The sequence below is a fragment of the Apodemus sylvaticus genome, chromosome 9 (assembly GCF_947179515.1).
Source record: "Apodemus sylvaticus chromosome 9, mApoSyl1.1, whole genome shotgun sequence".
NCBI lineage: Eukaryota > Metazoa > Chordata > Mammalia > Rodentia > Muridae > Apodemus > Apodemus sylvaticus.
In genome coordinates, this window is record NC_067480.1 from 36638 (window position 1) to 62508 (window position 25871).

Below are 25871 nucleotides of genomic sequence, written 5' to 3' on the forward strand. Positions count from 1 at the left end.
ACATGTCCCAAAATACTCAGGATTAATGGTCACATCTGGAGGATCAATAGAGGCAAAGAGAGGAGAGGAGGTTTTATCCCTTGAAAGAGTATTGAGAAAAACAGAATCATTCACAGAGCTTTCAGCCTACATGACCCAGCCTTGCCCATGATCGACAAGGTGAAAGTAAACATTGCTATGAGTATTAACAGCATAGCAAAAGCAAGGAGAGCATGTAGCACATGTGAGCTAAATAATAAGCATAGAAGCCAGAGAATTCACCTCAGGTCTTATACAAGTGGGAAGAGATTTTCATGGGTCTTGCCACAGTAGAATCCTATCAGTGAAGGACTCATATTCTGTTCCCTACATGGCCACTGCCAGAAAATGCTTTATCACACTGCTTATATTCACAGGGTTTCTTTCCAGTATGCACTCTTTTATGTATTTGAAGAGAACTGTGATATACAAATTTTGGGAACAAGTAAAATAAACATGTTCTAAGTACTGCCTTTTTGTTATTGGACTCCATTTAATCATAGAATGAAACTATGTTCAAGTTCCTAGGCTCTAGGGAAGCTGGAGACTTCCTAATAGCAGAACAGCTTATGTTATTCATCTTTTCTTCTACAAAACATGACTATGTCAAACTACAAAAGAACAAATGGATATGATTGGTTAGGCTGTAAAACCTATATTCTGTACTCATTGACATTGTTCAGTCTCATAAAGAAAGCCCCTATCCCTAAATGCTGATGGATGGAAAACGTATCTGTAACTTGGCACACATGTTTGTGGTTTTCAAGATTAAAAATTTTGTAACATGGGTTGCAGTTCAGCTTCTGAGTATATTCTACAGTCCTAATTGATCAGTAGTGGCTTGATTACAATACATTCTTGTCATCTGCACTGACCTGGTGTTGGAGTTGTATTGCATCTAAGCATACCCATAACACAAAGGTTTTACCACATTGCTTATATGCATAGAATCTCTCCAGTACAAATACTTTCATGATGATGAAGACTATAAAAATGTGCAAAGGCTTCACCATATTAAATACATTCATGAGGTTTCTCTCCAGTATGAATTCTTTCATGCCTTTGAAGATGACTTTGATGTGCAAAGGCTTTACCACATTGGTTACATTCATAGGGTTTCTCTCCAGTGTGTGTCCTTTTATGTACTTGCAAACTACTGTGACGTGCAAAGGCTTTGCCACATTGGTTACATTCATAAGGTTTTTCTCCAGTATGTGTTCTTTTATGTATTTGGAGATGATTGTGATGTGCAAAGGCTTTACCACATTGATTACATCCATAAGGTTTCTCTCCAGTATGTGTCCTTTTATGCATTTGGAGACTATTGTGATTTGCGAAGACTTTATCACATTGATTATATTTGTAGGGTTTCTCTCCAGTATGTGTTCTTTTATGTATTTGGAGATGACTGTAACATACAAAGGGTTTACCACATTGGTTACATTCATAAGGTTTCTCTCCAGTATGTGTTCTCTTATGTACTTGGAGACTATTGTAATATGAAAAGGCTTTACCACACTGGTTACATTCATAGGGTTTCTCTCCAGTATGCGTTCTTTTATGTATTCGGAGATGATTATGACATACAAAGGCTTTACCACATTGATTACATTCATAGGGTTTCTCTCCAGTATGTGTTCTTTTATGTATTTGGAGATGACTGTGGCATACAAACGCTTTACCACATTAATTACATTCATAGGGTTTCTCTCCGGTATGTGTTCTTTTATGTATTCGGAGATGACTGTAACGTGCAAAGGTTTCATCACATTGATTACATTTATAAGGTTTATCTCCAGTATGAATTCTTTCATTCCTTTGAGGGTGACTGTGATATGCAAAGACTTTACAACATGTAGTATATTCAGAGATTTTCTTTCCAGTATGACTTCTTTCATGTCTACAAAAATAATTGGCATATGTGAAAGCTTTACCACATTCATTACACTGATGAATCTTTTTATCTGTATGAATTAATTTTACAATTTGGTTTAATGGTAAAGAGGAATCAGGTCTTAATGTTTTATCACTTTGTTTACATTTATAGTTTCCCCTAAATTTTGGGTTGTTTTGTGTCTTTGAAGATATCTGTGATGGTAAAAGCATTTATTTCATGGGTCACATTTATAGCATCCCTTTTCTATATAGTTTTTCACATATTTGAAGAAAACAGGAAAACCTCACAGCTTTATCACATTGATTACATTCATATATTTTTCTTTAATATGAATCATACTACATTTGGAAAGTGGACCAGGGCAAACAGAATGATTTCTACATTCCTAGTACTCACAGGGATTTTCTGCAGTGTGAATTTATGGATGTATTCCCAATGAAGTTGTAAAACAAATTGTAAACTTGTATCATATTCAGAAAGTCTACTAAAAGTGGGAGCTAATGTGTATCTTCTAACTGTTCTAGGGGAAAGAGGTACTTCGCTTCTTTCAATATCCCTAAGCTTACATGGCTTGAATCCATTGTGACATATATCTATTTAAAAAAGTAACAAATAACAAATGGGAAGACACATTGCATTCAGAATATGTTCCTCATAGACATGTGGTATAGGGATTAAGGTTTCTCCATACTAACATTCTTTTTTTTTTTTTTTCTTTTTTGAGACAAGCTTTCTCTATATAGCCTTAGCTCTCCTGGAACTCACTCTGTAGGCCAGGGCTGGCCTGGAACTCAGAAATCCGCCTGCCTCTACCTCCCGAGTGCTGGGATTAAAGGCATGTGCCACTACTGCCTGGCTCACAACAACATTCCTGACTATGATAAAACTTCCTCTTATTAAACTTAGCAATGTTACTATAAGTATATGGTAACCCTAGCTTTAATATGGACTATTTGGATAATTAAAAGATTTTGGACATATATTTATCGCCTAGTCAGTGTGATTATCTTTTGTATTCAGAGTAGTATGAGACTAAATAGATTGGCAGTTCTTCAGCATAGCTTTAATGGGACTATGATACAAATGGTGATATCTGTTAAGGCATTGTTTCTTTCTTAAAAGAATGCCTTGCAAACACAAATCATATACCTGACAATGAGGTAAATGGTTTTGTGAGAACTTAGTAATCACTGATATACTTAAAAAAGTACTTTTTTACACCGTTGCTTTTCTTTTAAATTTCCAGAACACATTAAAATTTCTTCAGAAGCATATTCATATCAACTTGCTCATGAAAATTACCTTCCATGTCTTCTAGAACTTTGACAATGTTCTTCAATAGTATTGTCTTCCCAATTGTAGCCTAAAATATAGTACCAAAAAACATACATTACTGGAGATTAGGCAAAATTTAAGTTACTATCTTTGGTGAACCTTAGAACAATGTCTAACTTATTCACTTCATTCTTCATTCTCAATTGAAATTACAGAAACAGCATCAATAACAAAGAAACAGTTGTGCCCTTATTTTAAAAAGTGAAAGAAAATTCACTGTCTTACCTATAACAGTGAGGTTCCTGTAGGTCTCCAGCATCACATCTTTGTAGAGACTCTTCTGTGAAGGATCCAGCAAAGCCCACTCTTCCTGAGTGAAGTTCACATGCACATCCTCATAGTTCACTGCATTCTAAAATATCCCATACATGTGTACAAGAGAAAGCATGATAATGACAATACAATAAATGTATACTTCATTGACAATATAGTCATTCTGATGTACTCACCACTTATTTCCTAAGCAGAAGTTTTATGTAATCCAAGTCATTTTAGAAGAAAACTAAATGAGGCTCACCTCTGTCATTTTTTGGTTCTTTGAATAGGATAAAGCCTTGCAAAAGAAATACCAATTAACATAAAGAGAGAAAGAGAAGCAAACAGATCAACAGTACTAGGCACATATCAGGGACACTGTATGAACAATTACTAATTACAAAAAATGATGGGAAATCTGGGTGTATTGGCTCATGCCTTTAATTTCAACACTCAGGAGGCAGAGGCAGGTGTATCTCATTGACTTGGATGCCAGCATGGTCTGTGCAATGAATTCCAGGACAGTCAGTATGTACATTAAAACCTGATTCAGCAGTCATGAATTGGTGCACTGTACCCCACCCCACAATACCACCTGCCTCCTAAGAGCCTGCTCTAACCTGAGACACACACATGGGACATACCCCCACCCCCACCTCCTAGCAAGCCCATTGGTCATGGGCTCTGCCCTGCTCTATGGGACCTCCATCCTACTTCTGGTCTGCAACTACACCTCCAGTGAGGATTGGTGCACTGCACCCCACCCTATGGCTCTACCTGCCTCTCAGAAGGCCTGCTCAGATCCTGGACACATGGCTCCACCTATTTCCCAGGAGGCCTGCTCCAACTTGGATAACCAGGCCAGCCAACACCAGTGAAAACCAGACAACTAAAGGCATGCACAAGAACATAATCAACAGAAGCCAATGTAATATGGCACCATGAGAACCCAGTTCTCCTACTATAGCAAGCACTGGATATCCTAATACACTTGAATAGCAAGACTATGACCTTAAACCCAATCTCATGAAGATGATAGAGGCCTTTAAAGAAAATAAATAGTTCCCTTAAAGTAATACAGGAAAACATAATCAAACAGGAAGAAGCATTTAAAGAGGAAACAAGTAAATGCATTAAAGAAATACAAGAAAATGCAATCAAACAGGCAAAGGATATGAATAAAATGGTACAAGACATAAAAATGAAAATAGAATCAATAAACAAAACACAAACAGAGGCAACCCTGGAGATGGAAAACCTAGAAAAAAGTACAGGGATGACAGATGCAAGCATCACCAACAGAATATAAGAGATGGAAGAGAGAATCTCATGCATACAAGATACCATAGAAGAAATTGATGCATCAGTTAAAGAAAATGCCAAATGTAAAATGTTCCTAACTCAAAACATCTAGGAAATTTGGGACGCTATGAAAAGATCAAACCTAAGAATAATAGGAATAGAAGAGGGTGAGGATTCTCAGTACAGAAGGCCAGAAAACATCTTCAACAAAATCACAGAAGAAAACTTTCCTAACCTAAAGAGATGCCTTACCTAAGAAGAAGCTTACAGAACACCAATGAGATTAGATTAGAATAGAAAATCCTTCTACCACATAACAATCAGAACACTTAATGTACAGCACCAAGTAAGAATATTAAAAGCTGCAAGGGAAAAAGCTAAAAGCAGACCTATTAGAATTACACCTGACTTCTCAACAAAGACTCTAAAAGCCAGGAGATACTAGACCCAGGAGATGTTGCAGACCCCGAGAGACCACAGATGCCAGCCCAGGCTACTATAACCAGCAAAACTTTCAATCTCCATAGATGGAAAAAACAAGATATTCCCTGAAAAAACAAAATTTAATCAATATCTTTCTACTACTCCAGCCCTACAGAGAATACAAGAAGGAGAACGCCAACACAAGGAGGGTAACTACACCCAAGAAAACACAAATTAATCATCTCACAGCAAAACCAAAAGAAGAGAATCACACATAAACACACATACCACCTCTAATGTCAGAATAATAGGAACTAACAAGCATTGGTTATTAATATCTCAACATTAATGTACTCAATTCCTCAATAAAAAGACACAGGCTAACAAGACAGGATACATAAAGAGGATCCATCATTCTGCTGCATTCAAGAAACACAACTCAGCAAAAAAGTTAGACACTACCTCAGTGTAAAGGGCTGGAAAAATGCTTTCTGAGCAAACACCCAAGAAACAAGCTGGAGTAGCTATTCTAATATCTAATAAAATAGGCTTTCAGCCAAAAGTTATCAAAAGAAATGGGGAAGGACACTTCATACTCATGAAAGTAAAAATTCACCAAGATAATATCTCAATTCAAAACATCTATGCCACAAATACAAGTGTACCCACATTCGTAAAAGAAACATTACTAAAGCTCAAATCATACATTAAACCAACACAGTAATTGTGGAGTACTTCAACACTCTACTTTCACCAGTGGTCAGGTCATCAAAACAGAAACTAAACAGAGAAAGAATTATGTTATAAATCACATGGATTTAACAGATAGCTATAGAATCCTTCATCCAAAACCAAAAGAATATGCCTTCTTCTCAGCACCTCACAGAACCCTCTCCAAAACTGACCATATAATCAAGCTTCAACAGATAAAAGATTGAAATAAACCCATGCATTCTATCAGATCACCATGGATTAAGGCTGGACTTCAACAACAACAGAAACAACAGAAAATCCACATAGTCATAGAAAATTAATAACTCTCTACTCAATGATTACTTGGTCAGGGAAGAAATAAGAAAGAAATTTAAGACTTTATAGAATTCAATGAAAATAAGGGCACAACATACCAAAACTTATTGGACATGCTGAAAGCAAGTACTAAGAGGAAAAACTCATAGCACTAAGTTCCTTCATAAAGAAATTGGAGAGATCTCATACTAGCAACTTAACAGCACACCTGAACAAAAAGAAGCAAACAAATCCAAGAGGAGTAAACAGGAGGAAAGAATCAAACTTAGGCTGAACATCAATTAGAAACAAAGAAAACAATACAAAGAATCAGCAAAATCAAGAGCTGATTCTTTGAGAAAAATCAACAAGATAGACAAACCCTTAACTAAACTAACTAAAAGGCACAGAGACAGTATCCAAATTAATGAAGTCAGAAATGAAAAAGGAGGCATCACAACAGAAACTGAAGGTATTAAAAAATCATTAGGTCATACTTCAAAAGCCTGTACTCCACAAAACTGAAAAATGTAAATGAAATGGATGATTTTCTAGACAGATACCATGTACCAAAGTTAAATCAAGATCAGGTAAACTATATTAACCGTCCCATAACCCCTAAGGAAATATAAGCCATCATTAAAACCCTCCCTACCAAAATTGAGCTAATACAAATACTCCTCAAACTATTCCACAAAATAGAAACAAAAGAAACATTGCCAAATTCATTCTGTAAAGCCACAGTGACTCTAATGCCTAAACTACACAAAGACTCAACAGAGAAAGAGAATTTCAGATCAATTTTGCTTATGAACATTGACGCAAAAATACTCAATAAAATTCTCACAAGATAAATCTAGGACCACATTGAAAACATCATTCACCATTCTCCAAGTAGGCTTCATCTCAGGGATACAGAGATGGTTCAATATATGAAAACCCATCAACGTAATCCAGCATAACATAATAAAAACAATATACAGAAGGCCAATAGCCAACATCAAATGAAATGGAAAGAAACTTGAAGCAATTCCACTAAAATCAAGGACAAGACAAGGCTGCCTATTCTCTCCCTATCTATTCAATATATTACTTGAAGTTCTAACTAGAGCAATAAGACAACAAAAGGAGATCAAGCAAATACAAATTAGAAAGAAATAAGTCAAATTATCACTATTCATGGATAATATGATAGTATATATAAGTGCCCTCCAAAATTCAACAAAGGAATCCATCACAGCAGATAATCAAAATTTTATCTGGCTATAAAATTAACTCAAAGAAATCAGTAGCCTTCCTTTATAGAAATGATAAAGGAGCAGGGAAAGAAATTAGGGAAACAACACCCTATTGTGAACACCCTTCACAATAGCCACAAATAATATCATGGTGTAACTGTAACCATGCAATTGAAAGTTCTGTATGACAAAAACTTCAATTCCCTGAAGAAAAAAATTGAAAAAGATAGCAGAAAATGGAAAAATCTCCCATGCTCATAGATTGGTAGAATTAACATAGTGAAAATGGCCATCTCACCAAAAGCAATCTATAAATTCAGTGCAATCCCCATCAAAATCCCAACAGAGTATTTTACAGATCTTGAAAGAGCAATTCTCAACTTTGTATGGAAAAATAAAAAACCCAAGATAGTCAAAACAATCCTGAACAGCCCGGCTGTTAATTTTTCGTTCCAAGTTCAGGAGTTCTGAGGCTATCTTCTGTCAACACCCATGTGAGAGGAATAGCAAACAGCTTTAGAACTCATGGAGTATTGCCCAGTGGTTAGCACAACCATGATAGGTGTGCCTTAGAGAGACACATAATGCAGAGGACTGTGTCTTAAGGACTTTATGGATTTTTGTTCTGCTTGTCCTTGTGATCATCTTGCCCCTCCTAATCTACGAGTTATATGACAACTCTAAGGGGGTTTCCAGCCCCTCACTGGGCAGTGTCATTGGCACTCACAATAATAGTGATTGATCTTTTTCAAGCATTGCTACTAGAATAAATTAATGATTCAACTACCATTTTCAGAAAGAACTTAGAGGTGTAGATTGTTATTAATAATCACCACCCTTACAAAGAATTTGGAGGTGCAGACTGTAGTAAAGTTATTGCTAGTCACTTTGATGTATAAAATATGGAGGAACAATTTAATAGAAAAGCACTCTTGATAGTTGAGCCAGGGATTTTCTGAAGTCAGGGAGCAAGAACAATGTCAGCCTGGCTAGCACTAGCAGATGCAACTTTCTTGCCTAAGATGGGCTGGTGATCAATGTGATGATTGATTTCTTGTATCCATTTTTGCCCACAGCTTCCTGATATGTCTCAATAAAAAATTGTTAGTAAGTGGGTATGCACCCTGAGGACTTAAAGTAGAAATGATTGATTTTTTTATATTAAAGTTTAGACTTGTGATTCTTTTAAGATTTTTTATAAGATTAATTTTTAAGACAAATAATAAAATTATTGATCCTTTTTTTATAACTGCAAATTGTAGCCTGACAGTAAGAGAAACTGGTTGAGAAAAATGTCTTGCTGGCTTACACTTTGTTAATCTATAACAAGTTGCTTAGACCTGAATTTATGTGGGTTCTTGGGAATAATTTGTTTTTCACCTGTTATATGTAAGATGTGTAATCATGTAAGGGTATTTGGGAACATGCTGTGTTTTTTGTTTGTTTGTTTTTATTTATACTCATTGTAATCATTCACTTAAAGAAAAATAGAATGTAACCACATTGTAATTTTTATACTGCTTGAAAGACTTTGCTGGGGGATATAGCTGTGGAAGAAAAATAAAGTTGATGGAACTTTGCTTCATCTACCAAGTGTGTGTGTGTGTGTGTGTGTGTGTGTGTCTGTTTTACATCTTCACTGACCCCACATCCCCTCCTTGGATCATACTGCCGGAGCTGGCCTCCAACAATCTTTTGATTACTGTGAGTCATATATATGTATATGATGTATATGTATGTGTATATATACAGGCAAAATACTGTTATTCATTAGAAAAAATCAAAACAAACAGGTAGGAAGAATGTCACACACCTGCAATGCAATGACTCAAAAGGCTCAGGTAGTATTAATGTCATGAATATATGCCATCCTGAGAAACAGAATATAAGCTCTGCCAAATTTCAAAATTCAAGATATGGATAAATATCAGTACAGCAGCATATGCCAAATTACCAGGAGCTACCAATTTTTGGCCTCTGCCAATTCTACACCCCATTTCAGCTTATTCCTGGCATTGAAGCTGGTCTTTGACAGGAGGGAAGGGTGCATTGTCCATATGGGCAGGCTGTAGGAGCCAGTGCCACATGGAGGATGCAGAGGGCTAAAGAACTGGACTCTAGAGTCTGGAATCAAATTCATAGACAAATAAACTGTACATACCTCCAGTGTGGTTCTGAGAGCAGTGTGTGTGTTGAGTGTGCTACAGTATCTGCTCCTATTCACAACTCCCAGTTGTTGCAAACTTACAGGAGAGACATTTATGAATGTGGGGAGGGAGACGAGTCAAAAACAAACAAGGCTTGGAGAAAGGAAAAAGGAATTAAGAATGAAGAATTTCAGCAGTGGTGGTGGGGCACAGCTTTAATCCTAGCACTTGGGATTCAAAATAAAATAAAATAAAATAAAATAAAATAAAATAAAATAAAATAAAATAAAATAAAATAAAATAAAAAAGAATTTCTTCATTTTCCTATGATTGCTTGGACAGTATATTCAGGTCAGGTTAAATAAGTTTAGAAACTAGGTGTAGAGGTTATGAGGATGCAGTTCCCATGGATGAAGAGTGGAGTCCCAGGTACCCAGGAGACACCAAACTGAGAAGGTATAAGCTGTTGGGGGATGGTTTTGTGCATTGTGGATTAAGATGCTGATTTCTATGCCCAGACATCTGGTTGCAGTCTGGAGGTTGGCACAGTCAAGCATCTCAGGTCTCAAGTTATGTAAAACTTGTTTTCTATCACCTCTGATTGGCTAATAAAGTTCTTTTTTGTTTGTTTGTTTTTTGTTTTTGTTTTGTTTTGTTTTGTTTTTTGGTTTTTTGGATTTGGTTTTTTTCGAGACAGGGTTTCTCTGTGTAGCCCTGGCTGTCCTGGAACTCACTCTGTAGACCAGACTGGCCTCGAACTCAGAAATCTGCCTGCCTCTGCCTCCCAGAGTGCTGGGATTACAGGAGTGTGCCACCACTGCCCGGCTGGCTAATAAAGTTCTGATCACCCAATTAGCTGGGTAGAAGAGAAGAGGACAGGACTTCCAATCCCAGTCAGGAGGTCCCAAGGACAGAGTCAAAAGAGTGAGGGGGTGGGAAGAGAAAGAGAAAGGAGAGAGAGAAGGAGATGGACCAGGAGACCACCAGGAAGAAAAGAAGGACCATATGTATTCACCATCCGGTTGCTATGAGAGGGCAGCCATGAGGACATACATGAACCAGAGTGAGCCAGGGTAAGACTCAGATGGTAGGCAAAGAACCATGTTGCTGGGAAATAGCCAAGATAATACAGTAGAGTTAGAATAGATGAGTATCTGCTCCATTACAGGGCTTGCAGCTTGTTAATAAATTTATTAGGTCTTCATGTCATTTACTTGGGAGCTAAAATGGGCTAGAGTGGGCATGGAAACACCCTGCCATTATTTGAGAGCAAAGAAGGTAAACATTTGGCATCCATCATATTAGGGACAGAATCTAAACTTAGACACAAATACAAACTTAGAAAGAACCAGGCTTAGAGCCTAAAAAGTCTTGGGTGGAAGGAGCAATCAAGTACTTCCCAGGAATGAGCAGGCTCTGCGTCAGCAGGCAGGCTGCTCTATGAGAAGAGCAGAAGTTTGGCTGGACACATGCAGAGAAATAGCCAATACTCGAGACTAGGTGACAGAGATCAGAAGCAACTGGGAAGTTGGGAATAGACCCAGATTACTAGCAATGCAATCCCTGAAGCAAGCACAGAGTATTAAGAACCACTGCTGCACACTAAGGCTGGTGGAATGGCAGAAGCCACCCATCAAGAAAGCCCCTCATCCCCATCCCCGCACATATCTCCATAGCTGAGGGTTAACAGTCAGGAGCAGAACGCCATACCAAGGCTGGGAGAGGAGTGCACAAGCTTTCCATGAGGGCTTACAACCTTCCCAGAGTGAACAGAGGTTGCAAACACAGGCTGGCACAAGGGTCCAAGACAGGCTTCTTGAATGCATGTCAGCAGAAAGAGGTCCCCAAATACAGAAGCTATAGTTTCCACAAAAGAACTGGGGAAATGCCTTTCTGTGAGCTGAAGGGCAGGGGCAGGGACAGACACAGCATCTGAGCTGAGATGGACAGAGGGACAGACACAGACACAAGAAGAAATCTGAGTACAGATGAAGAAAAAAATGGAATATAAAATAATGAGTATCGGTCCAGTTATAGTCTCTGTGTCATTTATTCAGGAGCAAAAATGGGCTAGAGTGTGGGTGGGGGGAGTAAAAATGCCCTGTCGTTATTGGGAAGTATAGGGGATGTAGCAAGTCCCCCAGAATTACATTTACGACAAGCTGTCCAGTGAATTGTCATCAATTGGACAGGGTTCAGTGCTAAAAGCACAAGTAGACACAGTTTACCCAATACCAGGATTTTCGATAGAAGCCAAAGAAGTGAGAAATCGAGCTGGAAAAATGAAGCCTCATCCAGGGAAATGGTCAGACTCAAAGAAGCATTTAAGCCAAGTTAGAAAGAGAACTCAGCAATTGTTAGTGTTGGATGGAGTGCCTAGTTATTAGTGGACCAGAAAGCTGAATTTTTGAAGGTATAGTGAGCAGGTGGGAGCCCAGTGTGCTTAGACACCAAGAGCTCTCACCACCAATGTTATGAAATATAATATAGCAAGGGGGTATCTTTGGTGGGACTGTACCAAGTTGTAACCGAGAAATTATACCATGTAACAGATCTGGTGCAAAAGAGGTTTATTGGAGATTGAGGATCTGGAGAAGGGATAGAGGCAAATAAGAGGATGTGTAGACAGTCAGATGGACAGAGAGCAGAGAGCCATGAGGGCAGAGAGGTGGCATCTGCAGAGAACAGAGAGACTGAATGCAGAGAGAGAGAGAGAGAGAGAGAGAGAGAGAGAGAGAGAGAGAGAGAGAGAGAAGGAGAGGGAGGGAGGGAGGGAAGGAGGGAAGGAGGGAGGCAGGGAGGGAGGGAGGGAGAGAGAGAGAGAGAGAGAGAGAGAGAGAGAGAGAGAGAGAGAGAGAGAGAATGTGTTGGGGTGTCTGGCAGTCCTTTTTATACTCAGCACGCTCAAGGTACACCTGGCACATGATGACATAAGCAGTTGTTAGGTCCCTGAGAGTAGACCAATGGAATATTCTGAACACTAACAACTACAGAGGCAAGGTTCACCCACAGAATAGAGATGGGAGAGAAAAAATGGATACATGGGTCAAAAACGTTAAATCTAAAAGTGTCCTGGATTAAACCATTCAGGAACTCTGGGACATTATAAGAAGACAAAAACTGAATAAATGAAACAGAGGAAGAATACTAGCTCAAGGGTCCAGAAAACATTTTCAACAAAATCACAAAAGAAAAATTTGAAAAGAAATAAAAAGATTCCTATCAAGGTACAAGAAGCATGCAAAATACTAAACAGATTGGACTAGGAAAAAATCCCTTTGCTACATAATATCAAAACACTAAACATATAAACAAAGAAAGATTATGAAAACTGCAATGGAAAAATAAAACAATAAGAACAACAAAACCAAGTAACATATAAAAGGAGACCTATTAGATTATACCTGTTTTCTCAATGTAGATTCTAGAAGCCAGAAGGGCTTGGACACATGTACTGCAGACTCTAAGAAACTACAGATGCCAGCCCAGATTACTGTCTTAGTGTTTACTGCTGTGAATAGACACCATGACCAAGTCAGGTCTTATAAGGACAACATTTAATTGGGTCTGGCTTACAGGTTCAGAGGTTCAGTCCATTATTATAAAGGTAGGAACATGGCAGACATAGTGCAGGAGGAGTTGAGAGTTCTACATCTTCATCTGAAGGCTGTTAGGTGAAGACTGACTTCTAGGCAGCTAGGACAGGGGTCTTAAAGCCCACACCCAGGGGCTGGAAAGATGGCTCAGTGGTCAAGAGCACTGACTGTGGGGGCTAGAGAGATGGCTCAGCAGTTAAGAGCACTGACTGTTCTTCCAAAGGTCCTGAGTTCAAATTCCAGCAACCACGTGGTCGCTCACAACCATCTGTAATAAAATCTGACACCCTCTTCTGGTGCATCTGAAGACAGCTACAGTGTGCTTAGATATAACAATAAATAAATAATTTTCTTTCTTTCTTTCTTTTTTTTTTAAAGAGCACTGACTGCTCTTCCAGAGATCCTGAGTTCAAATCCAAGCAACCACATGGTAGCTCAAGGCTTTAGGTCACATCTCCAGCTATGTCCTCTGTAGCACTCTAGGCTCTGATTGACTACACTCTATTGCACTGCTGCTCTTGATGATCATCCCATGATACAAGCATCTCCAATACACTGGGGTCTTCTGCTGCAACTAGGTAGGCTTCCCCAAAAGCCTCTCATAGGCTCTCTTCTTGGTGTCATGCCTCAGCTTCTTTGCATGACCCCTTTAGTCCTGGGCCATCAACTGCAACTGAGGCTGCACCTTCACCAATGGCCTTCCATGGAGTCTCACAGTGCTAAACCTCAGCTGCTCTTCATGATGCCTTCATATCTTCAAAACTAGTACCACCTGGGTGATTCTTAAACATTACCAAGTCTAGCTGCAACACAAGGTACAACACTGGCTATCTCTGGAACACAGCTTCTTTGTACTCTCAGAAAATAGTTCCCAGATTTCACCTCAGTGATGCTAGTTTCTTCTTGTTTGTTTGTTTTTTGTTTTTTGTTTTTGGTTTTGTTTTTGGTTTTTTTGAGACAGAGTTTCTCTGTGTAGTCCTAGATGTCCTGGAACTCACTCTGTAGACCAGGCTGGCCTCGAACTCCGAAATCCGCCTGCCTCTGCCACCACCGCCCGGCCAGATGCTGGTCTCTTCTTAATCACCACTAATTTCTTAGCTCCAGCTAACCAGCACCAGTTGTCCCAGTAGTCTCTTTTATTTTTCACTCTAAAGCTAGAGCCACATGGCTGAAGCTGTCAAGTTCTGTTGCTTACTGGAGGTGGAACATGGTTCACTTGTTCGATTAGATTATTACCAACTTACTATTTTTCAATTCCTTCACTGCCTAAGCTTGGCTGTCCTGGAACTTGGTCTGTAGATTAATCTTGAGCACCGTGTGCTGGTCTCCTAGCTTCTAGGTGAAGTTTTTCTTCACCTAGAACTTGCTCTGTTCCAGGTTGGTCCTGAACTCTTCTTGACTTTGTGTCATGAGATTAAAGGTATGTATTACCATGCCTGGATCTAAACTTAACTGGGTAGGATCTTGCCCTGAAGTCCCACTCCCTTAATGTGTTATCTCCTAGAACATAGGATTCAGCTACATACTACTTTCTGATGCTCCCTTTAATACTTGAACCATATATTTTGTATTTTTCCTTTCTCAGCTTGCTCCTTTTCATTAAAACATTCTTCATAAGACTAAACCAGAGAACAGTCTCTACTGGGCTTTTTTGAGACTTCCTTTATCAATGCAAATAGTATAAATCTCTTTACCTTAGCCTCAGGTGAACTCTTCAGACAAGGGCAAAAAACAGTCTCTTTCTTTACCAAAATACCACAAAAATAGTCTCTGGGCCATTCTGAAATTCTTCACTGAAACCTCTTGAACTAGGCTTCCACAGTTCAAATCACTCAGCAACAAAGTTTTCTATATTCCTACTAGGATGGCCCATTAAACCCCACTTAAAGCGTTCTACTGCTTTCCAAATCTAAAGTCTGCAAATCCACAAGCTTCCAAATAGAAACATGGTCAGGCCTATCACAGCAATATCCCAGTCTCTGGTACCAACTTCTGTCTTTGTGTTTTACTGCTGTGAACAGACACCATGACCAAGACAACTCTTACAAGGCTAACATTTAATTGAGGCTGACTTACAGCTTCAGAGGTTCAGTCTATTATTATCAAGGTGGGAGCATGGCAGCATTCAGGCAGGCATGGTGTAGGAGTTGAGAGTTCTACATCCTCATCTAAAAGCGGCTAGAAGACTGACTTCCAGGCATCTAGGATGAAGGTCTTAAAACCCATGCCCACAGTGACATATCTACTCCAACAAGGCTACACCTCCTAATAGTGCCACTCTCTGGGCCAAGCATATACAAACCACCACATATACCCAGAAAAAATTTAATCATCATAAATGGAGAAAATAATATACTCCATAATAAAGTCAACTTTAAACAGTATCTAACTACAAATACAGCCCTACACAAGGTGCTAGAAGGAGAAATCCAAATCAAGGTATTTACAAAAAAAAAAACAAAAACAAAAAACAAAAAACAAAAAAACACAGGAAAATATTGTATGGTTTATCTATACAAAAACCTCAAAAGTAATGAGATGCTAGGCAGATGATTTGCCTCTTGACAAAACCATGCAAATTTAAGACATAAGAATTATTGTTTTAAGCTCTTAATGACCTGTGGGGCTAGTGGCAGATAATGAATGTTTAATTAGATAACTAGTTTTAATGGAAATACATGTAAACATCTCTGTTGTAACACTTTATCAATTAATGATTTGAATTTGAATTTGTAGATTTAAAGAAAGATGCTTGGGCTGGGTGGTGGTGGCGCACGCCTGTAATCCCAGCATTCTGGGAGGCAGAGGCAGGCATATTTCTGAGTTCGAGGCCAGCCTGGTTTGCAGAGTGAGTTCCAGGACAGCCAGAGCTATACAGAGAAACCCTGTCTCAGAAAAAACCAAATCCAAAAAACCAAAATAAATAAATAAATAAATAATAAAAAAAGGAAAAAAGAAAGATGCTTGGAATACAATGTGATCAAGTATCCAGAGAAAGTGTAACTAAGAACAATGACAATAGTCAGGGTTTTCTCAATGACATTAGAACATGGTTATCCTTTTTCTTTCTCCTAGAAATAAAGATTAGACTCTGTTTAAAAAAACAAACTAACTAAAAAACCAGAAGAAATAAATAATACTATTTTATCAGCAAAACCAAAAGGAGAGCGTGCGCACGTGCGCACATACACACACACACCCCACTGTGACAGTTCTTTATTAAGTGTATAATCCTTTAACCATTGCTATTGTCTTCATTCATTTAGCAGAGTATCCTCCTGAGGCACCCAGCTTGTCCTCAACACATAACCAATTAGGTTATTTTTTTTAATTTAGGCCAACATGAATATAGTGCAAAAACCATGAGAATTCTGATAATTCTTAAAACTAATTTCAAATGCATGGAAAATTATACTGATAAGATTGCTCAGATGCATAGCAATTCTGTCATTTTATGAGAACTCTGTATATTATAGGCTCACAAACATGGATAGGGTAAGAATGTGTGGAGAACAGTTTACTGTGTTGTTTGTAGTAACGGGATTGTGTGGGTATAGGTACTATGTCCAAATGCATCTGAATACAGACACTGAATATGAGCAATTTTATTTCAACTATTATAAAGCAACATGGTTTTAACTAATTTTAGTTGATACCTGTGAAAAATCCAACCTATAGCTATCAGAGTTTATTTTACATGCTAATACATAATCCTGTGTCACAATTCAGATTAATTGTTCAAATCTGGACCATATTTTATTTTCATTTTTTGTCTTCTCAATTAAATCATACTTGGTGGGATTGCTTTTATGGCACCATAACACTGTATTCTGCATCACTAAACTCTATACTGAAGTCCTGTTCCTATGGCATTGTTCATTATTTCACATTTGTTTCAGTTTCACACACTTACTATAGTTTGCTAAATAAAAGATAATGTAGAATAATATCTTTTAGTCTTTTTTGCTACAGTAAACAACACCACTAAAGTGATGTACTAAAACAACACAAAAAAAATGTTGCCTATGTCAAATTTGCAGAATAAATTAAATACAGTCCAAAGAAAATTCTTAACAATTTATAACGGGAAAGTTGATTCCAAAGCTATATGCCATGTTAAAAAAAAAAAAAAAACCCTCTCAGAATTCTCAATAAGATTATTGACACAATGTGATTTCTAACCACAAAGTCCACCAATTAAGAATGTGTTCAGTGTTTACAAAAGAATGAGGGAATAGAGAGAACAAGCCTAAAACATAAGCCTAAAAATATAGTCAAGTTTTCATCAAAAGACCTAAGGAAACTCCGCCAGGAAAAATGGTAACTTGACCAATGTTTCCTTTCATTGTAAAGTATACAAATTAAATAAACACAGACTTCACAACGCCTACAGAAACAACTCAAAGTGACCCCTAAAGTGTTATATTTCTCACCCCTCAGCTATTATTGATCTCTCTTCCAAACAGAGAAACCCCATGCTCTAGAGCTCTCTGTATGGAGGTGATCAGAAAGATGGGCTATAGCTTTGCAGCTCCTAATGCCCCCTTGTGGTTTCAGGCAAATCCATTCCCACTGAAGCATACATAAAAACAATGTTGAAGAATAATTTAGGAATTTTTTTTTTTTTTTGACATCGGTACAGGGGGAAAGTTCCTGAACAGAACACCAATAGCTTATGCTCTAAAATCAAGAACTGACAAATGGGGCCTCATAAAATTACAAAGTTTCTGTAAGGCAAAGGACACCATCAAAAGGACAAATTGGCAACCAACAAATTGGGAAAAGATCTTCACCAACCCTACATCAGATAGAGGGCTAATATCCAATATATACAAAGAACTAAAGAAGTTAGACCCCAGAAAACCAAATAACCCTATTAAAAATGGGGTACAGAGCTAAACAAAGAATTTTCACTGGAAGAACTTCAAATGGCTGAGAAGCATCTTAAAAAATGCTCAACTTCATTAGTCATTAGTCATTACAAATCAAAACAACCTTGAGATTTTACCTTACACCAGTCAGAAAGGCTAAGATTAAAAATTCAGGAGACAGCAGGTGTTGGAGAGGATGTGGAGAAAGAGGAACACTCCTCCACTGTTGGTGGGGTTGCAAATTGGTACAACCATTCTGGAAATCAGTCTGCCAGTTCCTCAGAAAACTTGGCACGTCACTTCCGGAAGATCCGGCTATAACACTCCTGGGCTTATACCTAGAGGATTCCCCAGCATGTAATAAGGATACATGCTCCACTATGTTCATAGCAGCCTTATTTATAATAGCCAGAAGCTGGAAAGAACCCAGGTATCCCTGAACAGAAGAATGGATGCAAAAAAAAATGCGGTATATATACACAATGGAGTACTATTCAGCCATTAGAAACAATGAATTCACGAAATTCTTAGGCAAATGGATGGAGCTGGAGAACATCATACTAAGTGAGGTGACCCAGTCTCAAAAGATCAATCATGGTATGCACTCACTAATAAATGGATATTAGCCTAGAAAACTGGAATACCCAAAACACAATCCACACATCAAATGAGGTACAAGAAGAATGGAGGAGTGGCCCCTGTTCTGGAAAGACTCAGTGTAGCAGTATAGGGCAAAACCAGAACAGGAAAGTGGGAAGGGGTGGATGGGAGAACAGGGGGAGGGAAGGGGGCTTATGTGACTTTTGGGGAGTGGGGGGGGACCCAGAAAAGGGGAAATCATTTTGAAATGTAAATTAAAAATATATCGAATAATAAAAAAAAGAATAATTTAATGTGTGCTTCCAGCTACATGGGTTATGGCACAAGATGGGGAAGCTGCCCTGCCATGCCATGCAAACCTAGGGTTCTGAGGATCTGGAGCAATGCTTCCTCAAAGGCCCTGGCTCCAGGCCATTACCATCTCCCACACATACTCCTGGCTTTAGGGAAGGAGCTCTATTTTATTCTCAATACACTGAAGTCTTAGGGAAAGCTCCCAAGGCCTTGGCCCCAGACTGTTATTGGCTCTGCCAAGCATGTTCCTGGGTTTGAGGCAGAACTATGTTATTCTCCATACATGAGGGCCTCAAGGAAAGACTTGCCTGATCAGGCCAGCCTGCAACACAACAGTGTTTTTCATTCTCAAATGGTAGTCTTTCCCATATGGCAGAAATATGCTTTTCTCAAAAAAGAAAACTGGGCCTTTAGGCATACCAGGCCTTAATGATGTTTGGGACCCTGTAATGCCCCCTTGAGCAGCTTGTTAGAGGCCTATTCTTTGATATGAGGATTTGCCTACTGGCTGGTTGTAATTAAGGGGTGTCTCCTTTGTCATAGTTTCTGAACAATTCTGGTGCACAAACATGTATCATAGCATCCTAATCTATAACAGGCTGGTTAGCATACTATTTATCTGAGGGGTGTTTTGGAGGCAGTCCTCCCTCTGCTAAATTCTACTTGGCGTCACTATTTCCTAAGTATTGGTAAAACCTTTACATCATTAATTCTACTCTTCTAGTCTCAGGTTAATATTGGAGTGTTACCCAAGATATGAGATACCTTTTACAACTGCTACAAAAATAACTCCAAATGGATGTTACACCTAAATGTTAAATGCTAAGGGCAGAACGTGTAGAACTTTCCGAGCTTGGCATCCTGCCAGTGATAGTTCTACACACAAGTCCCTGCTCCAAATGCTTAGCGCAGATGCATACATATCCCCCACCCTCCCCGATCCCCACCTTCAGAGGTTCAGGAGGTACTGGTGGCTGCATCAAGCCCCTGGGAGGACGCAGAATACTAGTCCCCACTGCTCCTCCCTGCTCGTCTGAACTCTCTTTACAGCACCCAGCAGCAGCACTTAAAGCACAATACAAGAACTACTCAAGCCAGCTTAGCTACGGGGAAACTGCGTGTAGTATCCGGAAGAACCCTCCAGTCGTCTGACTGGCAGGTCGGCCTGGAGTCCCTGATTGGCCTGTGAGTCTTGAGTGACATAAGCATCTCCCTTCAGGGTACAGTGTGCAGAAGGAACAAAGCATAGTGGTTCCTGTCCTAGGCTTCCAGTTCAGAGAGAGACCTTTTTCAGATCGGCTGAGATTTGCATTTCAGTTTCACTTGTGCCCACCCGCCAATAGCCTACCCGTCTGTCTTCCTACACAGTCCCAGGGAAAAACCACCACTCCAGCTCCTGTTGCTCAGTTGCTTCAGACCCTGCACTCACCTAGTCAGGACTAAGGAGCTTGTCTGAGCTTTCCTTATAGCACTTCCCCTTCTTCTTCCTAGAACCTAAGGCTAATTCTCCCACTTACTGGAGAGCTCCACAGGTTATTTGAGGCAAAAAGGTCCTTGGATCCACAGGTCACTAGAGACACAGGAATGTCAAACACGCAGAGGCATCTTCTCAATGAAGAAGACAAAATACATGCATTCAATATAGAAAGCTAACCCTGTCCTGACCCTAACCCCTGACACTCTGACCCTGACTCCTAACCTCTAATGCCTAATCCTGACTCTGACCTTAACTTGCTGCTCTACCCTCTTTCCTAACATGGTTTCCTGATCCACTTTCTACTCTCGAGGGGCTTATGATTCTGAAAGTCAGAATTCAACAGGCAGACAGCAGACCTATGAACCACTTTCCTTAACTGCCTAGTCTCACTTCTATAACCATGCTTACATGTAAAACCCCTCACCTTGTGGTTTTGTACAATAAAAAGGATATGAGAAATTTACTAGAAGCTCGTCTCATTAACTCCTAGTTGTGGGGAGACAGCCTTGGATTTGCCTCTGATACTTATATGGATAAAGCTTGCTTTAATTTGGCCATAATTTGGATCAGAAGTTCATGGTTTCATTAAAAAAAATTGTTGAAATGTAATGTGTGCATGTCAGCCACAACCTAAAATGGCTCTGACCTTGAACAGTAGTGAATTCAGGGTATATAGGGTCAGTGTAAAGACAGCAGGATTCTCATGACTAGTTCTTCATGAGCTGTGTTTTTCTCCTGAGAAAAATAATCAATACTCTGTATTCTTTAGTGGCTAGCCAGTCTTCTGTCGGGATAGGACATTCTGGTTTGTACATATGGTTTGTAGTTGTTTAAAATTGACATTAGTCTGTTATATAATAGTTGGAGCTTTGCTCTGAGTTGACTTATTTTCCATCACAGCTAAGAGCTTTTCAATTAAAATGTAATTTAATCATTAGGTAGAGAAGACACCTGATGATTGAGGCATGGACTGGATTCTCAGTGTTGGTTTTGTAATTATTCCCTATGCCCAATCAGAGTAATGAAAAACTCTGGTCTAAAGTTTGCCCAGAGACAAGACCAACCAATTTCTATTCTTTTCCCCCCATTTTGTTTTTTGAGACAGAGTCTTGTGTATCCTAGGTTGGCCTTGAACTCATGGTGTAGCTGAGGGTGACCCTGAGCTTCTGATCGTCATGCTTCTACTTCCTAGTGCTGGGACTATAGGTTGGTGGCACCTTATGCTCAGGTTTACTTGGTGCTAGGAATCAAATTCATGGCTATGTTCATGCTAGCAAGCCCTCTCCTAACTGATCTACATCTCAGCACTACAAGAATTTTGAGAAGCACTTAAAAGTCAACAGGAGCAGTTTACAACTGACAGGTTCTGCCCTTGTAGAAAAGTACTAAGCACATGATAAATATGGATGGGATTCTCTAGTTTACAAAGGGACTCATGATTATCCTGCAATGTCAATAGCTATGGAGGTCACTGCTGGAGATTCTAGAGCTGGCTATCATCAGCTCCCTATGTTGTTTTCAGGTGAATTAGCAAGAGCTTTAACAGTTCTTAATCAAGTATTGAATGTAATGAGTCTGAAATATGCACCTATTGCATTTAAGCTAGATGTTGTAGTGTGTTCCTATAATGTCAGCAATAAGGAGGCTGAGGCTGTGAATTCAAGGTCAGTCTTGGCTACAGTGTGAGATCCTATTTCAAACAGTTATTGGAATATGGCTTAGTTGGTATAGTGCTTGCTTTCAGTTAGGATATGCAGCACTCATGTAAAAAGCCAGGTATATCTGTAATCTCAGCTAGGAGAAGGCAGAAAGATAGGAGGATTATTAAGGCTAGCAAGCCAGCTCATTCAGCTGAACCAGGAACTTCTAGATTCAGTGACCTGGACTAAAAAAATAAAGGGGAGAGTAACTGAGAAAGACATTGGCTTCCCTTCTGACCTCCACATGTATACACAAATACACATACCGTATATACTCAAACAACAAAACATCTATAGTATTATTTATATGACTACTACATATAAATGAATTTAGATTTACATGTTAGATTTTTAATCACACAGTTGAAAGTAACTATCACTTTAAAATGATTTATTTATTTATTTTATGTATATAAGTTTACCATTGCTCTCTTCAGACATACCAGAAGAGGGCATCAGATGGTTGTGAGTCACCATGTGGTTGCTAGGAATTGAATTCTGGACCTCTGGAATAGCAGTCAGTGATCTTAACCACTGAGCTATCTCTCTGGTGTAACTATCACTTTAACTATAGCACTTTAAAAAATATTATTTTTCCTTTAGTCTGGATAATTTACAATACTCCTTAAAGTCAAAATAACAAAAAGGCTAAACAACCAGGCCACACAGTGGCTCAGGCCTGTAATCCCTGCAGGTGGGAAATGGAGACTGGGGAATGGAAGAGGATCAGAGTTCTAGGTCATCTTTGCCTACATATGAGATTCTGGCTCAAAAAATATCACAAACAATAAAACCACATTTGTTGTCTGTCATGATTAGAACATACATTTAATTCCAGCATCTCCAGATGTAGAGGCTGGCCAATTTTCATGAGTTTGAGGCCAGTCTGGTCTTTATAGGGAGTTTCAGAATAGCTTACTTAATGAAACTGTCTCAAAACAACACCCCGCTCGTGAGAGGGGGAGGGAGCATGGGGGGAGGATCTGTGTGAGAGAGTGACTGGGAGGAAACGTGGCTGGGGGGAGGGCTGATATTGGGATGTAAAGTGAATAAATAAATTAATGAAAAAAAAAACCCACCCATAAACCCACTCACATTTGTATTAAGTAGATAAGGTCACTGTTATGTGCTCAACCTGCCCTCTAGTGTTCCATTTTAAGTGCTACTAAAACGTCTTAATCTCAAAATATCTGTTTAATAGGATTAAGAACTGTGTCATCAAATAAACAGAATAAGACTAAATCTCTGACACGGATGAAAGTCACATCGTAGAAAAGTGAAGGTCCTTCCAGAAGTTAGTGGCAATTTCTCTGGGGAGAGCTGCAATATCAGTGGTAAATATACATACTATATTTCAAGTTTTGTTTGTTAAATGGGGCATGAAGAGAAGAGAACAGTTAAAATGTCATATAAAATGTGATCACTATGTTATTGCTAATATAGCTGCTATTACATTAATTTATTAAGATATTTAAAACATTAATTAGTGAAGTTTTAATATAACAGATAATGCATAAAGTAGATAAAAATCCTTTTAAATCTTTTAGATTTAAGTTTATTAAAATATGCAGTTGTTTCTATTTATCTTGGCTTGATAAAGTTTAAAGTATTTGTGTTTGGGATATTTCTAACTAATATAAACTGTGTTTAAAAAAGAGGTCATTATTTCAGAAAAAATTTAACTGCATGTTATATATTGTGATAGGTTTGTAAAAAGTATGAAAATACTCTAACACTTCTAAATCCAAGCACATGGGAGATGGAGATAGGAGGACTGAGAATTTTGGACATAAAAGGTCTCCCTGACATACGTCAATTCTGCCTTTAGACACCCTTGCTGTTGATAAGAAAAGCCAATGAAATGTAGACTCTATACCTCTATGATCACTACTATTCATTGGCTTGGCTTTCTAGTACATATGCTGTACTGGCTGGTTTTGTTTGTCAACTTGACACAGGCTGGAGTTATCACAGAGAAAGGAGTTTCAGTTGGAGAAGTGCCTCCATGAGATCCAACTGTGAGGCATTTTCTCAATTAGTGATCAAGGGGAAGGGCCCCTTGTGGGTGGTACCATCCCTGGGCTGGGATTCTTGGGTTCTATAAGAGAGCAGGCTGAGCAGGCCAGGGGAAGCAAGCCAGTAAGAAACATCTCTCCATGACCTCTGCATCAGCTCCTGCTTCCTAACCTGCTTGAGTTCCAGTCCTGACTTCCTTTTGTGATGAACAGCAACGCAGAAGTGTAAGCTGAATAAACCCTTTCCTCCACAACTTGCTTCTTGGTCATGATGTTGTGCAGGGATAGAAACCCTGACTAAGACAAATTGGTACCAGCGTAGTGGGGTATTCCTGTGACAACCTGACCATGTTTGGGGGAGGACTGTGGAAGGACTTTGGAACTTTGAGCTAGAAAATCTACTAGAATATTAAGAGCTCGGTGGAAAGTTCTGTAGGAGCTTGGAAGACAATGTTAAAAACAGTGCAAAAGATGGAGGCCTGGCTTGTGAAATTTCATAGGGAAGATTAAAGACTCTTACAGTGGCCATGTTTTGATTGTGAAGATTCTGTGGTTTTGGTTAGCTGGGGCTGAAGAATCAGCGGTGAGTAACAAGATACCAGAACCACTAAAGCAAACCTTTGTGTTACTGGGACTATTGATGCTGGTTAGCTGGAGCTAGGAAATTAGTGGTGATTGAGAAGAGACCAGCATCATTGAGATGAAATCTTCTTGGAAGTGTTTTCTGAAAGCACAGAGAATGTTTTCCAGAGAGAGCCACAGTTGTATTTCGTGCTGTGGCTGGACTTGGTACTGTGTAAGAGTCACCCAGATGGTACTGGTTTTGAAGGCATGAAGGGGCCATGAAGAGCAGCTGAGGCTGTTGGCACAGTGAGAGGCCACGGAAGGCCATTGGTGAAGGTGCAGCCTCAGTTGCAATTGATGGCCCTGGACTTGAAGGGGTCATGCATAGAAGCAGAGGCTTGTCACCATGAAGAGAACCTATGAGAGGCTATTGGTGAAGCCTAATTATAGTGGAAAATAGCAGCGTTTTGGAGATGCCAGTACCATGCAATGACCACCAAGAACAGCAGCAGCAGTGGAGTACAGGCAGCTGGAGCCTCTAAGACAAGCTGTGTGCTACAAAGGGGCAGAGCTGGAGAAGTGACGCAAGCCCTTGGAGGAGCCCAGAAGATCGTGAGTTGGATCCCAAACATTGAACCATTGGAGTTTTGAGTTTTGCTTTTGGTTGTGACTGTGCCCTGATATGTTTGCCTCTTGAAGGAAGAAAGTATTTTATTGGAGCCCACAGGTAAAAGACTTTGAATTTTTAAAAGACTTTGAATTTTAAAGATACTGGACATTTTAAGGTGATTGAACTTTTAATGTGTAAAGACTGTGGGACTTTTAAAGTAATTTAGATCTTGGGGATGAATAAGAAAGTAAGGGTTGAGGCTTAAGAGTGATGTGTTTGTGTGTCAAGTTGACAAGGGGTCAATTGTACTGGCTGGTTTTGTGTGTCAACTTGAAACAGGCTGGAGTTATCACAGAGAAAGGAGTTTCAGTTGGGCAAGTGCCTCCATGAGATCCAACTGTGAGGCATTTTCTCAATTAGAGATCAAGGGGAAGGGGCCCCTTGTGGGTGGTACCATCCCTGGGCTGGGATTCTTGGGGTTTATAAGAGAGCAGGCTGAGCAGGCCAGGAGAAGCAAGCCA

General features: G+C 39.2%; 1 pseudogene; it reads right to left on the reverse strand.

The window, feature by feature from the left end:
• Positions 1-954: 954 nt before the first annotated feature.
• On the reverse strand, positions 955-3776 carry LOC127692743 (zinc finger protein 431-like; annotated as a pseudogene).
• Between the last annotated feature and the right edge of the window lie 22095 nt (positions 3777-25871).